This window comes from Trachurus japonicus, chromosome 5 (assembly GCF_045865225.1).
Source record: "Trachurus japonicus isolate A0001 chromosome 5, Traja_1.0".
Taxonomy (NCBI): Eukaryota; Metazoa; Chordata; class Actinopteri; order Carangiformes; family Carangidae; genus Trachurus; species Trachurus japonicus.
Genome location: NC_140911.1, coordinates 12,791,884 through 12,806,396, shown reverse-complemented (window position 1 = coordinate 12,806,396; position 14,513 = coordinate 12,791,884). Strand labels below are relative to the sequence as shown.

At 42.3% G+C, this 14,513-nt stretch overlaps 1 protein-coding gene and 1 long non-coding RNA gene across 2 annotated transcripts in view; one reads left to right on the top strand and one right to left on the bottom strand.

Annotated features, from left to right (window-relative positions):
* Positions 1-6,205: 6,205 nt before the first annotated feature.
* Positions 6,206-14,513, bottom strand: part of comtb (catechol-O-methyltransferase b) — a 216,197-nt gene continuing 207,889 nt past the window's right edge. Inside the window, exon 7 of the mRNA XM_085776360.1 lies at positions 6,206-6,220. The gene's annotated coding sequence lies outside the window, so the exon portion shown is untranslated. The remainder of the gene's footprint in view (positions 6,221-14,513) is intronic.
* Positions 12,509-14,458, top strand: LOC146987227 (uncharacterized). Its single transcript, XR_015035917.1, has 2 exons — positions 12,509-13,735; positions 14,415-14,458. It is a non-coding gene; the product is annotated as an uncharacterized LOC146987227 (long non-coding RNA).

Genomic DNA, 14,513 nt, shown 5'->3' with positions numbered 1-14,513 from the left:
CATTAGCATGGCTCTGATCTTGCACATGAAAGCGAGAAGCGCCAGACCTGCTTCAGCTTCACCCAACTGGAGATACTTACATGGTCTAGACACACAATGCTGGCAGAGGATCCCTGCCTTTAACTATGGGGTGGTCACCATGGATACCACATACTCAACACCAATTTCTATTACTCCCCACATGGTACTGTGTGAAGGCCACACCACCTCAGAAATCCGACTCAAAGCATCAGAAATGAAAGCGTTGGCTCCTTGTGCCTGGTGAACTATCACAGGATGGAGGTCACGATCAAACTGACTGTTATTAACTTCATCTCGTCATGTACGAGCCGCGGGTGTGGTACTGAATGAGATGAAAAATTGAAGGTATAACTGGATGATGAGGGATTTGAATATAAGTCGAGCAGACGGAGTCTGAGCGTTACTCCAATCCTGCGTATGTGCATTCATTCATGAGGTTTCTGTGCATAAACACAATCCTGTGCATACACTAAAACCTCAAGAAGCCTCAATAATTCAGAGCCCAAAGTTTCTCTGCCTGTTTCTTCTCTCTTTTTTTTTTTCTTTTTTTATCAGATATTCCTTTTGCTTGGTTGCTCTCCTGGGAACAACAGTGTAAGGCTGGAGAATTTCAGTCTGGTTTATTCATTTTCCCCTCCTCCATCTCCATGTCAGTCTGGATCAAACAGTGGCATCTCGTCAGCTCTAACTCACCTAACCTGACATGGTCAAAGTTTTTCAGAGAGCCTGCAGCAGATGTAACAGTTTACCTGAGATTTCTGTTTTGCTTTGGAGGTCAAGAAAACAACCGTGACAGGGCCGCACCAAAACAATAAATCAGGCCAAGAATTTGACTCCACCCCAGGTCACCTACTAATTTTTTACGCTAAGCCTCTTTGTTGATGTGGTATGTACGTATGTAAAATATGCTGTCATTATTTTTTAGACATTTTAGCAAGTAAACGTAAGTTACAGTTATGTCAATTAGTTAATAAAACATGAGATGAATAGCAGAAGCATATAATAACAATTATTATTTGTATTGATGGCCGTTATCAAAGGCAAAGTGGATGCAAGAAGACCTTCAGGCTACTAGGAAACGTCCCAGTGTTCATGAAAGACTTTCGACCACTCAATCGAAACTTTCTTTTGTCGGGGGAGCTAAAGAAGTTTTATGAAACGGTTTTGAATCAGTGCCAATTTTTGGCTAAAATCTGATACATTTGTAAACAATAACTGAACTTGCAGACTTATTTATTTGATCATAAATTATTAGACAGTGAAAATCTAATGTTGATGTGAAGGGAAAAGACACCTGATCACCAAACTAACTTGGATGTGGTGCCTCATGTTGGAAATTTCACTGCAATCCATCTAATAACTGTTGAGATGCTGTAGACCTAACTCTCGTTATCTCAGTAGTGTGATGACTAGTGACTGTCATTTTGATACTGAATGAAGCCTGCACCATTGACAGGCTCTGGAAGTTCTTGCAGCCTGCAGCTCAGTCTTAATGGTAGAAACCAGCTAGAGCTAAGTCTTTAATTCTGCAAGTACAGGGAGATTTAAACCCATATAAAAATACATACATAAATGACTTGGGTTTTGAGTTTTGTCCTTTGGTAACTGGTGTCTGTATAGTAGAACATCCCATTCCTGGGCAAAATACACTTTACTGTCCCTTCAAATGAGACTCACCATGCAGCAGCAAGAGAAAAGAGAGATGGTATCCGGTATGTAAAAGTCAGAAAATAAATCAAACAACTTGAAGGAGGAGTTGCCAACAACTTTGCAAATAAAAGAAAGAAAAAACTGCCTCATGCCATGGATAGCAATTGTTCCTGAAAAGACACTTTAACCGATCTCTGTGTGATGCTGTAAATAATACACCGTTTCCTTAGACAGGCACATTTCCCTGTCAATGGACCACCAGTGTCCACAAGTTGCTTGTGATGCAAATAGCCACAGCAGGAAACCCCAGGGGTGAGATACAGGTAGTGGTCGAATGATTGTGTGTGTGTGTGTGTGTGTGTGTGTGTGTGTGTGTGTACGTGACAGGAGGTAGTTCTGTGAGGGGTTGTGACTGTGTGTGTTTGCCTGAATGTACATAAGAAAGAAGCAGTGAGAGAAGAAATGAGTCAAAGAGACAGAGCAGGACTTCTGTCAAGCATGAGTTGTGTCAGTCACATCAGGCTGGGTCAGAGTTCACTGAGCAGCACGCTCACTACAACCTCTGCTGATAATTGAAAGTGTTTGTTTGCTCAGGCTGAAAATGGATGGATGGGTCTGTTTCTTTAAACCACAGGCAATTTTTCTTCGCTGACAGGGGGAGGAGGGACCAAGGTTTTTACGTAACAGACCTGAAGTAAATCATGGTTCAACTCATAACTGGGGCATGTTGTTGTATTCAGTTTGATTTGTGAGGACCGAGCAGGAGAACTGATAATTCATTAAATCCAAATGCCCACATCCAGCATAATTTCTTACTACGTATTATGTTTAAATCTGTATAAATAATGATGATTTGTTGTTTGGCTTTATGATTGGGTTCTCTGGGATGATATGTGTCCAAGAATGTGTTGTCTTGACATTTTGCACTGACACTCATGACCACCAGAGGATGAATCTTATTCTTTGGTGATTCCCAAACTTTTCCTCCGGTAAAAAAGGGGAAAAAAAAAAAAAAACATTGTAAAGGGGTTCAGTGGAATCATCCAATATCATTAACTTAATGTGTGTACAGTACAGTTTAGTTCAACTCAGAATGGTTAGTTCAAAATCGTAGACTTTTCCTAAGTGCTGTCTTTTTGATCAGTTGAATGATGGTGCTGCTGACTTTTCATTGGTTTCCTCATCAAATTACATTTTGTAAGAAAGGTGATTAGCTCTTTGGACTTCTCCTGGACCCCAGGAAGATTAGGATAGCTAAAAGGGATCCTAATAAGTAAATCAAAGCAAATCGGCTCATATATTTTTCTAAGTACAGCTTTGGAGGCCCATTTTACACTGCTTAAAGACCCCTGCAAAGACCTTTGAACATCTGGCTTTTGTCAGCAATGTGAAAGCGACAATCTGCACTCGCTCTGACTCTACAGTACACGTTGGTATTTTTTGCCTCTGGCTCCGTGTCGTGATCTAAACACGGCACCCGGATGAACCCCATGCAGCAACTGTCTTTCCGATCACAAGCAGTCTAAACAGACCTGTCAGCTTCCCAGCACGGGGCCGTTAAACCAGAAACACTGCCACTTTCCACTTGTGGGACGGGGGGAGCTGTGGCACAAAGTCTTCGACAGTTTACAGGAGCACCAACTCGGAGATGAGACACCACATCTACATGTTTCCAGTCTGCACAGCAGCCAGCGGTGTGTGTCCTCTCAGAGCAGAAAGACAAACACATCTGGCTGTGAGACGGATGAAGCGCCTTTTTGCCCTGTTTTATAAATGTGCTTTGACACTTTATCGTTGGACACAAAGCCTATAATTGAGTACGAGCTGTAAGACCTTTGTGTCAAATAATGAACTAATTTGACCGACTGAAAATTGAAGTGAAAAGCAGTTCAGACTGAATGACCTCAGACTGTATTAAACAGCTTTACTTTGTTGGTGGTGCTACCTGTTGTTAGCATGGTACAGTTGCATACGGTAAACATTACCTGCTCAACAGCTGCACCTTAGCATTTTCATGCATAATTAGCATGTCAGCATGCTAATGTTAGAATTTTAAAGGTAATGGAGGAGATCTTTTTCTGGAGTATTTTTTACTGTATTGCTTGAAATCCTCTTCACACCCCGATTGCAACCAATGCCTTAACACAAACTAATTAATTAGATCGTGATGCATCCATCAAACTGCCATCTGCCCCTCCCTCTGCGCGTACCCCTCTTCGTGCACTAATCACACATGTGCTCAGAGTCTTCAACCATTTACGATACGGAACAGACGACGCCAGAGTCAGCTTTCTCAAACTGTTTTTCCAGGATCTCCTACTGTAGGGGAAGATGCACTGAAGATGCATTTGACATCCAGTCACTCAGACCACGGTCAGAGGTGGTTTCGGACCACATGTGGCCGCACTATTTTAACAGGGTGAATGCAAATGTGTCCTGGGCCACAGTGAAGGACCAGTTACTCCACTGACGTCCTTTACTGGCCATCACAAGTGGTCAAGATGAGACAAATATGGACATGCAGTCTTCCAGCACCATCTGACAGCACACACTGGGAGCTGTTCACCTGTGATTGGATTACTGAAATCCATATTGATAGCAGGTCTGAGCAGAAACCTGTGTGGTAGCTATACAGTAAAGGAAGGTTGCATGAAAAGCTCCAGGAAGCCGCTCGACACTGCTCTGAAATGGAAGAGATATCTTCTAAATGTCATATTCCTGTTTTATCAGGATTTTGTAGTTTTGTTGCACAGTCACTTCCCACTGTTTTTGTAAGGGAGCCTCTTGTGCCATCACACACAAGTGGTAGATGAGACATTAGAGCTGGTTCATGAAATAATTTCATTATCATACTCTTTTTGAAAAAGAAAAAAAGCTGAATATACTGAATGACGCACCTATCACGCACCCATGCATTCATATCTATGTGGTGAGAAATGTAAGAGAGACTAAACGCTCCCATCTTTCCCACCTCTTTTGTTGTGAGACATTATTTTTAATCTCCTCGTCGCCTATCTCTCCTCTCATCGCTGAGAGAGGAGAGATAGGCGACCGCCTCCATCAAAGAGGTACTGCCCGAGTGTGCTGCCAGGCCGCCCGCTGGGATAGGGGGATTATCTGATCACCTGTTCCACGCTGCATTCCCTCACTCTCTATCCGGGAGAGCTGCAGGTTGTAGTTGCAGGTGATGTTTTCCCCCTCAGCCCTCCCTCTCCTGTACAGTATATCATCTCATTACCTTTTCTCACCTGTTAAGTAGAGTCATTCCTCCAATTACTCACCATTGAGGGCATAAAATTTGCATGCATCCCTGCAGGTATTTCTCACGAGAAAACTTCTGATGCTATAAGAAGTCCCTCCATGGCCAGAGCTGTTACCTTAGAGCCCACTCTCTGCTGCAACAAAAGAGCCTTTCATCCTTTCTTATACGAGAGGGAGATAGTCTGCGTGCCCTGGAGACATTACTAACACGTTCCTGAAGTGGGTCATTTCCCACTGTAGTGCCTCCAATAAAGGCCAGTGGTACAAACATTTAAGCCAGATGGCAAACTATTACATTGTCCTGCATTTCTAAGTCAAATATCTCAAAGCAATGTTCTGTGTTGTTTAAACAGGGAACTGATTTCTCAGCCCCCCCTCCTCTAAATGAGATCCAGGCCAGTTTGCTTAGCCACTGGCTTCAGTTTGTGATGTGAGCTTTACATCAATCACATAATGACTTAAATGTGGTATCAGGACAATCTCTCTACAGAGTGGATTTGTTTTTTCCTCTTTGTTTCACTTTTTATGAAGTGTAATTACCCTGTCATCAGTATCGCCTGTGAAGAAAAACAATGGCTAAAGATCCACCCTCGCAAAGATGTAATTTTTGATGCCTGTCTTAATGACTTGGCACCAGTCCGATAGGGCAACATGCATATATTGTCCTTAAAGTGCCTTCACTCTGTGTACCATAATTGGATAAACTCCTGAGGCAGCTGCACAAATATGTTTTTCCTCATGCAAAAACCCATAGGCCGCTTTGAAGTTACAAGGAAACTATTTTCTAACAGTGGGTGAAAGGGTGTTTTTCAGAGTGTGAGTCATGCTGACGTGCCAAAAGTCTTAGTAAATTTCGTGCATCAGGCTAATGTTTGGTGCCAGGGAGCAGATCTGTGCTGGAAAACCCTCTTGAGGTGACACTGCCAATAGGTCGTATAAGGAGAGCACAAAGGCTTCCAGGGGATGGATAGAAATCCAGCCAAGCCTAGAAACCAAAACAGTTGGTGGTTCAAAAGGTTCATGCAGAGTACCGTTCGATGAAGTAATGAAAGCCGGTGTCATTTCAAACAGCACGTTACAGACAGGATTGCTGTGTTATTGCTAAATTGAAAACTATTAAAGGACATGACAGATGGTGTTTAAGGGAGTGTATTTGGCTCAGGCCTTCACGTAACTTGCTCGTATATCATCTCAGTGTAGGGCAATCCTCTGTGGCACTCATCACTATCAATAATTAGAAGTGCATAAAACTTAATGACTTTGTCACCTGGAGCCCTGGGTAAAACATCTGTAGCATATGAGCATGAGATGACATATGATCATGATGTCTTTCCCAGCTGTCTGCTGGTCCCCTGCTCACATATGAACAAGCCTTCAGTGGTTCTTCATTATTGTTGCTAATGGAAAAGAATTGAAGTTTCCCACTGATGGGAAAAGATATGCTTATGTTTTCAGGGTTATTTCACCCAAATGCATACTCTACATGCATGCAGATCATTTATGTTTAATCTATCTGACTGTGGTATCTGTCTCTGAGATTTCTGCTGCCATCTCGACACCACAGAGGTGACTGGAGTTACTCACCACCTTGACTCATATTTGAACAGTGACACAGCAACAAGTCTTTCAGGAAACAGTTTCCACAGAAGTCACATTCAGCAGATAAGGACAAGTTCCTCAGAAGAAAGTAGTTCATAATAAAAACTGTTAGAGACCAGAGCTGCTGTTAGATTTTCAGTGCCAAGAAAATCACTTGACTTCATCTCCACTGCATTTAAGTGGCAGCGCAAAAGAAATCTCATGTCTTAGCTCCTGGATAATTTTACCATATTGAAATGGTTTGGTATCACTGCATGTAACTGCGTAAAATGGCAATGTAATAGAAAATATATCAATCAGACAATTAAATAGGTAGAAGTGCACATATTCCTAGCTCATTCATTTACATTTTGAACAGTGTAATTCTACAGTTTAGGTTAAAGAGGAACTAAGCATTTCTCCCGTGGCTATGCTACATTTTTACCTTAATTAAAAAGCTCCGGAGTAATTGTGATCGTTAACTACATGACTTGTGACTTGTTACGGGTGACAACGGAGGCTCTCTACCTTCCACCTGGCGTCTCACGGCTGAAAACCAACCTTGCAACATCAGTGTAGTACCTAGTCGCCGCCCCGGTGTCCCAGCTCTCGTCTCTGCACACCGCAACACAAACGCGCTCCGTAACCCGTAATCTTTTGTTCATGACGACTACACAAACACACACGCCGTAACATCGTATATGTTATGTAACGTTATCCACCGCTCCATTTATTGATTTTTCGCCGGCTTTGTTGTAAACAGATGCACATGGGCGAGAGGAGCGTAACCAAAACAGCAGAAAAGCGAGTGGACTTGCATAGTTCCCCTTTAAAGTGATTGTTGCAGTGTTGAATTAAAAGTCTTGCTGAACTGCACACCTCTTGTCCCAGGAGTAGTGTCATACTGTTGTTGAATGACACTCTCCAGTACCATGTGCTTACAAATGATATTGTATAGTCATGTGACACAACATCAAGATGTTGTTACACAATGGAATCACTTAACTGTACAGTATCATGCTACAATTGTACTATGGAGTTACAATGGTACAGTAAATTGGTTACTGTCATGATGGTAGAGAACCAGGGTTTGCAGTAGCACTGCAATGCAAGGGTACCATCACGGTAAATGACCATGTCATTTTTATAGTATTACCACAATACTTTCAGACCTTGGGTCTGTTCCTGGCAACTCCTGGATTTCATTGTCTCATTGGAACCTGCAGCAACTTTCCCACACCATCAATGCCCCCCTTGTGATTTCTAATGCAGCACTGTTTTTGGTCAGATTGCCTGATAATTCCTCTGCACTTGTTACATCATTGTGTGCTTTTAGAAAAAAGTAAGGAAGTGTTACTGAAGCCATCCAGGGGCACACCATGTTCAGCCCAGCAGCCACTCCCATGACATCATCCACTCCCACTGGGTTTTTAGTTCACACCCAAACACAACTGAGAATTAATGCATTAAAAACGATTGATCGTGTTTGTGTAAAGTCCACAAAAGTCTATTGTCGTGATTAGGGACAAATCCTAATTCGAAACTTTTACAGTTTAGTGATGTTGACAGTGTTACTCAGTTCCCAAAGAAATTAATTCAATCCAGGCTTTGGCCTTTAGTGCTGCTGGCGCTGTGTAGTCTACATAGTGAGAGGCAGAGCAGCCCAGACATGCAGGGCCCACAGCCCCTGCAGCACTAAGGCAGACACACAAGTGCTTCACATAGAGACCAGCAGTTTTCGTAGTGCTTAAGACACAATGTTACTAAGTCTCCTTTCACCCCTAGAACTCCCATAGAGGCATGGATCTAAAGCGGGCAATGAGGGGTCATTGTGCTGAAGATGAAGGACATCAAAGTTACGTACACACTATAAATGGCACACTTCAAGATGATGCCAAGATAATTTTGTGGAAGACTGTACAAATTCCTCCTGCCCTGCTTTCCACATTTTATTGGAGAGATTTATGGATGATTCAGACGTGCCGAGTTGTGAGTTTTTTTTTTGTTTTTGTTTTTTTGGTTGTTGTTTCCCCCGGGCTCACACCTACATTATTTCAGTCACAGTAGCACAGCAACTAAGAGATAACATGAGTCAGCAAACGTGGATTTGGCACAGGTCAGAGCAATTGGTTTCAGGATGGTACTGTATGTCGTAATAGTGCATCCTCTTTGAAAAAAAGAGGGGAGTTTCCATCATTATTGGGTGGTGTGCCTGTGAGTGTAGTGTCACCCACTGATGTGTGTAAGGCACACCCTTGAATATTGGAACTGTAACCATGGCAGTCGTATCCTGTGAGCTGGTAAAGAGGAAAGAGACCAACGTCAGCAGTGAGGGCGAAACGAAGGGTACTTCAGCATCCCTCTGATGGTTTCACAGAGGGATCTGATAAAATGTCCCAAACAGTTACCGTTCGTAAGACAAGTTTCTATTGAACATATTTAAAGAGGAGTAAATCCCATTGTGGAAAACTTTAAAGCCTATCCAGGTGGCAGACTGACAACAGTTTCCAGAATAACTTGAAATGGTGCAAAGGATAGCAGAGGTTATAATTATATAGTTATGGTAATCATAGGCTGAAAATGTAAATTTCAGAGTTATAAAATTTCCAGTTGAGTCAATAGTTTACAGCTTCTGCAGCAAAGTAAATGAAGTGTTGACAGTTGATTCAAATAACTCCTGCGTGCCCCAACTTGTTTCAATCTCTTACAAACCCTCTGTTTGTATTATGGATTATTAAGACAGCTCTGTGCTACAGGAAGCAGAACTGTTTATTGCTATCAGACCAGTGTGACTGGAGACAAACTGGTTGATAAGGAGTTCCATCCCACAGCAAGGTAATTACTGAAAACATTGGATCTCCAGACTGAAGCTCCATGGAGCTGGTTTTGGATGAAGTAGACAGACGGTGAAAGCAAAGCAAAATACACCTATGAGAACTTCTGCAACAGTGTTTAGGATGTATTCAGGCCTGACCTGTTTGGAGCACCCAGAAACAAACAGAAACAAAACTAAAGAAGCGGGCCGAGATCACCTAGAAGGGTCGGTCTCAGCTGGCTCGGGTTCAGGTCGAAAATATATGATGACTTGGGTTGGCTTCTTTTTTTTAGGAAAGAATGTCAGGAGTGTGTTCAGGTGCTGAATGAGTCAGTGACTCTTTTTAAAAACCTTCATTCATTCACTGCTGCAGAAGTTGTTGAAATAACAGATGAAAAGTCACATCCAGTGAGAATTGGTGCTAATGTTGGCGAACCAGGCTAACACTGCATTACAGAGTTGTTTTCCGTTGTTGCACTGATACATTGTCGGCATCAGACTGTGATGTACAGGGTGATAAAATGTTTTTTGGAGTCTTCACTTCACCTTAAACTCTTTTGTTTACCTCTGCTTTAATTAGAGGTTTCCTCAGGCCTTTATCCAGCTCTCAGAGGACACGTCTGACCTTTCTTCCAGCCGAATGTTGGCTCTTCATTTTGGACGGAGACAGCAATAAAGAGCTAAAGAGCAAGGGGATTACGTCGTGAGAAAAGTTAAGACCTTTATTTGAGGCTGCACTGCACTGTGGTCTATTGATGTTTATGTAGGCTACCATCAATGAAGTTGTGGATATGAATATAAAAAGGTAGCTGAAAGAAGCTGGCACAGAAGTGTTGATATTAATGATATGATTGAAGTTATATTTTTATTGCCTGGTCTGGTCTGATTGTTTTTTTAAAGAGTTTGAGATTCTAGGGGTGTATTTTGACTTCATGGGTGAGGGTGTGGGAGAGGGAGGGAGTATCCTGTCCCCGTAGAAACAATAGCCAAAGCAAACCAGTATTCAGACTTTGCAGGATTAGTTCCCATAGAGAATTCAAGATAACCTTTCAGCTGTGGCAGTGGCAACTCCCAACACCTCAACCAGACGAGTTTAAATAGTTGGCATGGAAAGAGAGAGACAGAAAAGTATCAACTCAAGGAGAACAAAGGTGGCACAGTGTTTGTGGTTACACGCGGTGGGTTCATTCCAACCAGTTGCTGGTTGTTACCTTGAGTGTCTATAATGATACAGTTTTACCTTTTCTTCACCTTCAAGAAGATGTTAATGGACCCAGAGATAAACTAAAGCACCAACATATCATGTTGTGTTCTCTTTTTTGCAAAATTCATGTCAAGGTGTGGTAAATGTGATATTAAAAATTGCTTTTCATAGTGAAATGTGACCTCAACGCCAGGAAATGAGGGTTCAGGTTGTTCTTCTCTCTCTCATCTCAGACGATGAAGTTGTTAATGCTTAATCAGGCATTGTAACATGAGATTGGCCTGTTCAGCTGTTTTACTGTATTAACAATGTTGACATTTGTTTGAACTCATCTGTATTTGGAATCAAATCATGACACGTTGAAAAGGTGCCACTGGCGGAGCAGGTTTGAACAGTAAGCATGTTTTTTTTTCTCTCCCAGTGCAGATAAAACAGGCGCTCAGTCAGATCAGTAGACGCTTAACATGGGTTCGATTGGAGGAGTCGTGACCTCTGTGTCCTATCAAAAAAAAGCAGGAAGTGACTGAGAGTCCAGAGGAGGAACTGCTGTTACCCACACCAGGAGTCCCATGACATCCTCAGGAAGTATCCTTGAAGTGAAGCGCTGCCAAGTCAACCGCACAGTAGACAACAAGCAGAGTGGGAGAGAGTGGACAGATATAAGATATCACTGTCTCCACCTTAGTGAGGGTGCATTTACACTCCACTGGAAAACCTCCGAGTGTCATCTCTTCAGGCAGAGCAGAGAAAAGTTTAACTTTGCAGAGGAGAGCCTATGACTGCTTTTCTGTCAACCTGAGGAGGAGGCACAGCTCATGGTCTGCTGACAGAGGCAGAAAGACGGCTAGTAGTTATCAGTGTGGTGGGTGTGTAATGGTGAGAGTTTGGGAGTTGTAGCAGCAGCTATACTGCAACTGTGGGAACAAAGTGGGTGTCATGTGGCCTCCTTTTTTACATGACCTTCTGCCTAAGATGAAGCAGCTGCAGAAAGATGGACTAAACTGAACATGCTCTGATATAACACGAGGTAGAAATAAAAATATAAGTAACATATAATACAAAACAATTGCAATGCTATTAATCTCAGTTGATTTATGTTTGGTAGAATGAGGCTGGAGCAGCAGTGTAAAAAATACATTTTAGAGGTTATTGATGTGATGTCATAGTGCTACCTCGATATATGCAGTGTGCAATCACTGATTTATACTTACCAACAAGGTGCCAGACGACAAGGTGAAAATAAGGGTGTGAGAATATCCATTTTAAAAGTCAGTGTGTTATATTTGTACAGACTGTAGATGAGCATGTGAGGTGTTGAGCCTCTTTCAGCCCTGTGATAGACTGGTGACCTCCAGGATGTGCACTGCCTCGGACTGGCCCCAGCTCCTCTGTGACCCTTCACTAATAAGCAAGCAGTATAGCTAATGGATGGATGAACTGTAATGACAGTAGCCTATTAATGCTGATGCAGATATGAAATGCCTGTGATACCATTTTCACGCTAGCTTTTGGTCATCTATAGCCTCTGCCTGCTCTTCTGACTTCCTTACTTTTTTGTTTTTTTTCCCCATAAGTCACAGCCGACTCTCACTTACTGCATGTGTTGTTGTTTACTGTGTCTTCCACTTTCTCCTCTTCCAGTTTGATGACAGATGAGGTCTCTGGTGGGGCTGTTATACTGCCCTCGTCAGTCCAGAAAGCAGCACATTATTTCTACAGTATTGTACCTCTAATGTACTTTCAGTAACTGCAGAACTGTGGAAAAATAAGAGAAGTAGTTTATGTGGACCCACTGAAACAACAAATTAACATCGGAGAGATTCAGACAGTCTGTTTCACTATTTTATCCATGTTCATACAGCACTATGTTAACAAGCTGCCGACTCTAACAATGTATTTATCAAATCAAAATCTCACATTCTTCCTTTATATCCTTCTTGTTGAAGCTTTTTTTTTCATTTTGGAGATTTAAAGTGTGTGTGTGTGTGTGTGTGTGTGTGTGAAAAGGATTTCTACTACAAGTGTATGTAAACACTTTGGTGGGGTCACTGATGTAATCCATCTTTATTTTAACCTCTCCTAAGGGTCCCAGCAGCACAGCGTAAACCCTGTCCTCATTTGGTACCTCCCAGAAAGTTTAGTGTGAAGAGGAAGAATGACGCATACCAAGTATGAATCATAGAGGACTTGGTTGTGTTTCTTTCTCTTTTTTTTTTTATAATCAGACACAGTCATCCACTAAATGAAATCACCATTCAAGCTTTGGTAGATGGATTATTTGTTCAAATTTTTGCCACTCAACTTTACAGTGACAGCCAAAAAAACGAGCCCAGACAGCCGGCCTTGGAGAACAGAGCTGTATTGAGAATCTGAAATTGGGCTGGCTGTTTCTCCCAGGGCTGATGTCGCGGTTTGTGATTTTATTCAATTACACAGTGTTTACCTTTCACATAATGTCAACACTGATGTAGAGCAGTGGTGGGTAGAAATTAACTCACCTGTTCCCCAACACACATTAGCTATATTGTGCCCAACACACACGATGAGGACGCTGAATTACATATGCGCAAACACACACACGCTGTGGCATTGGTTTGTTTTTTCAGCCCAGTCAAGACCGGCGCACGGTCCTCGTTCCTCTCCCCCATTTGATGTGTGAAAAGTGGAAGGAAATCAAAGCCATTTCCTTCATTCTGGCCGCTGTGGGTTGTGGTTCCCTGGGGCAGCGGGGCCGAGACTGGCTGTAAAGTATCGTTGAGCCCGCAGAGTCTGGGAAGTGTATGGAGCTCCGCATAGTGCCAAAAACAACAGAGGAAACTGTTGCTGTAAGGCACCAACCACAGGTAAGGGAAAAGGAAGGTGGTCGAAACACTGAGCTGTAATCTCTGCTCCGACGACTCGCATACTTTCAGCCAGTGTGATCACAGAGCCTGAAATCCCCTTCTTCCCTCATCTCTTACCTTATTTAGGGAAGAGACTTTTTAACCGAGTCGCTACCTCACTCACATTCAGCCACTCACCTCAGGAGATGAGAAAAGTTTGTTATAAACACTCTTGAATTGTTGAACAAGTTTCACACTGTTGAGTTCTCCTGTGATCTAGATATGATGCTTTTCTTTTCTCATTTAAATGCTAATAACTTGGAGGACATCATTTACTGAAAGTGCTGGGAGCAAAGCTTTCCTCCTATCTGGTCACAGCACAAGGTGAGCACCTGCCTGCTGAATTTGAAATATTACTAAATCTGGTTGTTGGCGCGACACGGAGGGTTTTTAGCTTTGTTTGATGGCATTGTGTGTGTGTGTGTGTGTGTGTGTGTGTGTGTGTGTGTGTGTACGTGCGCTGAAGTGTGTGGGTGAGTTTGTGTGTGAGAGAGATTGTGTTAGCTACAGGCATAATACTTTCAAGAATCAGCATTATGTTCAATTGCCTGGCAGTGAGGTGGCTGAAGCCAATATGAAACAAAGAGAGCATTGTGATTTAAATTCACTGTTTTTTTGTAAAGTGAGCTCAAGTCTGTCCTGGAAATAGCACGACAGGTTGTGATCAAGTAAGTGTTACTGAATAACATGTTGAAACCGTGATCATTTTCTATAAGAAACACAAGTTTGAAGTTGAGCGACTGGAATATGTTTACTGCTATTGACTTGTTTGATGTCTTACAGGACCTTTGATACCAGGCCTACATGAATTTATGAATGTAATGTATGTCCCTTTTTCACATCACTTTTAATTTATCATTAATCAGTAAACATCCTCTACAGCAGAAGAAAGTAAAAGTTTATAGTATACGACGCCTGTGGTGCAACAAATTGACTGTTACTTCTACTTCCATGAAGGACCACAGCGCCTCTTTGACCTTTTCTGTTTCTTTGTGTCATACAGTGGAGATGAGACATGAGGCTGTGGAAACTCTGGGCGGAGATACGGTGAGTAACACACAAGTAAAGTAACAAGTAATATGGTAATTAGCTAAATGTAATT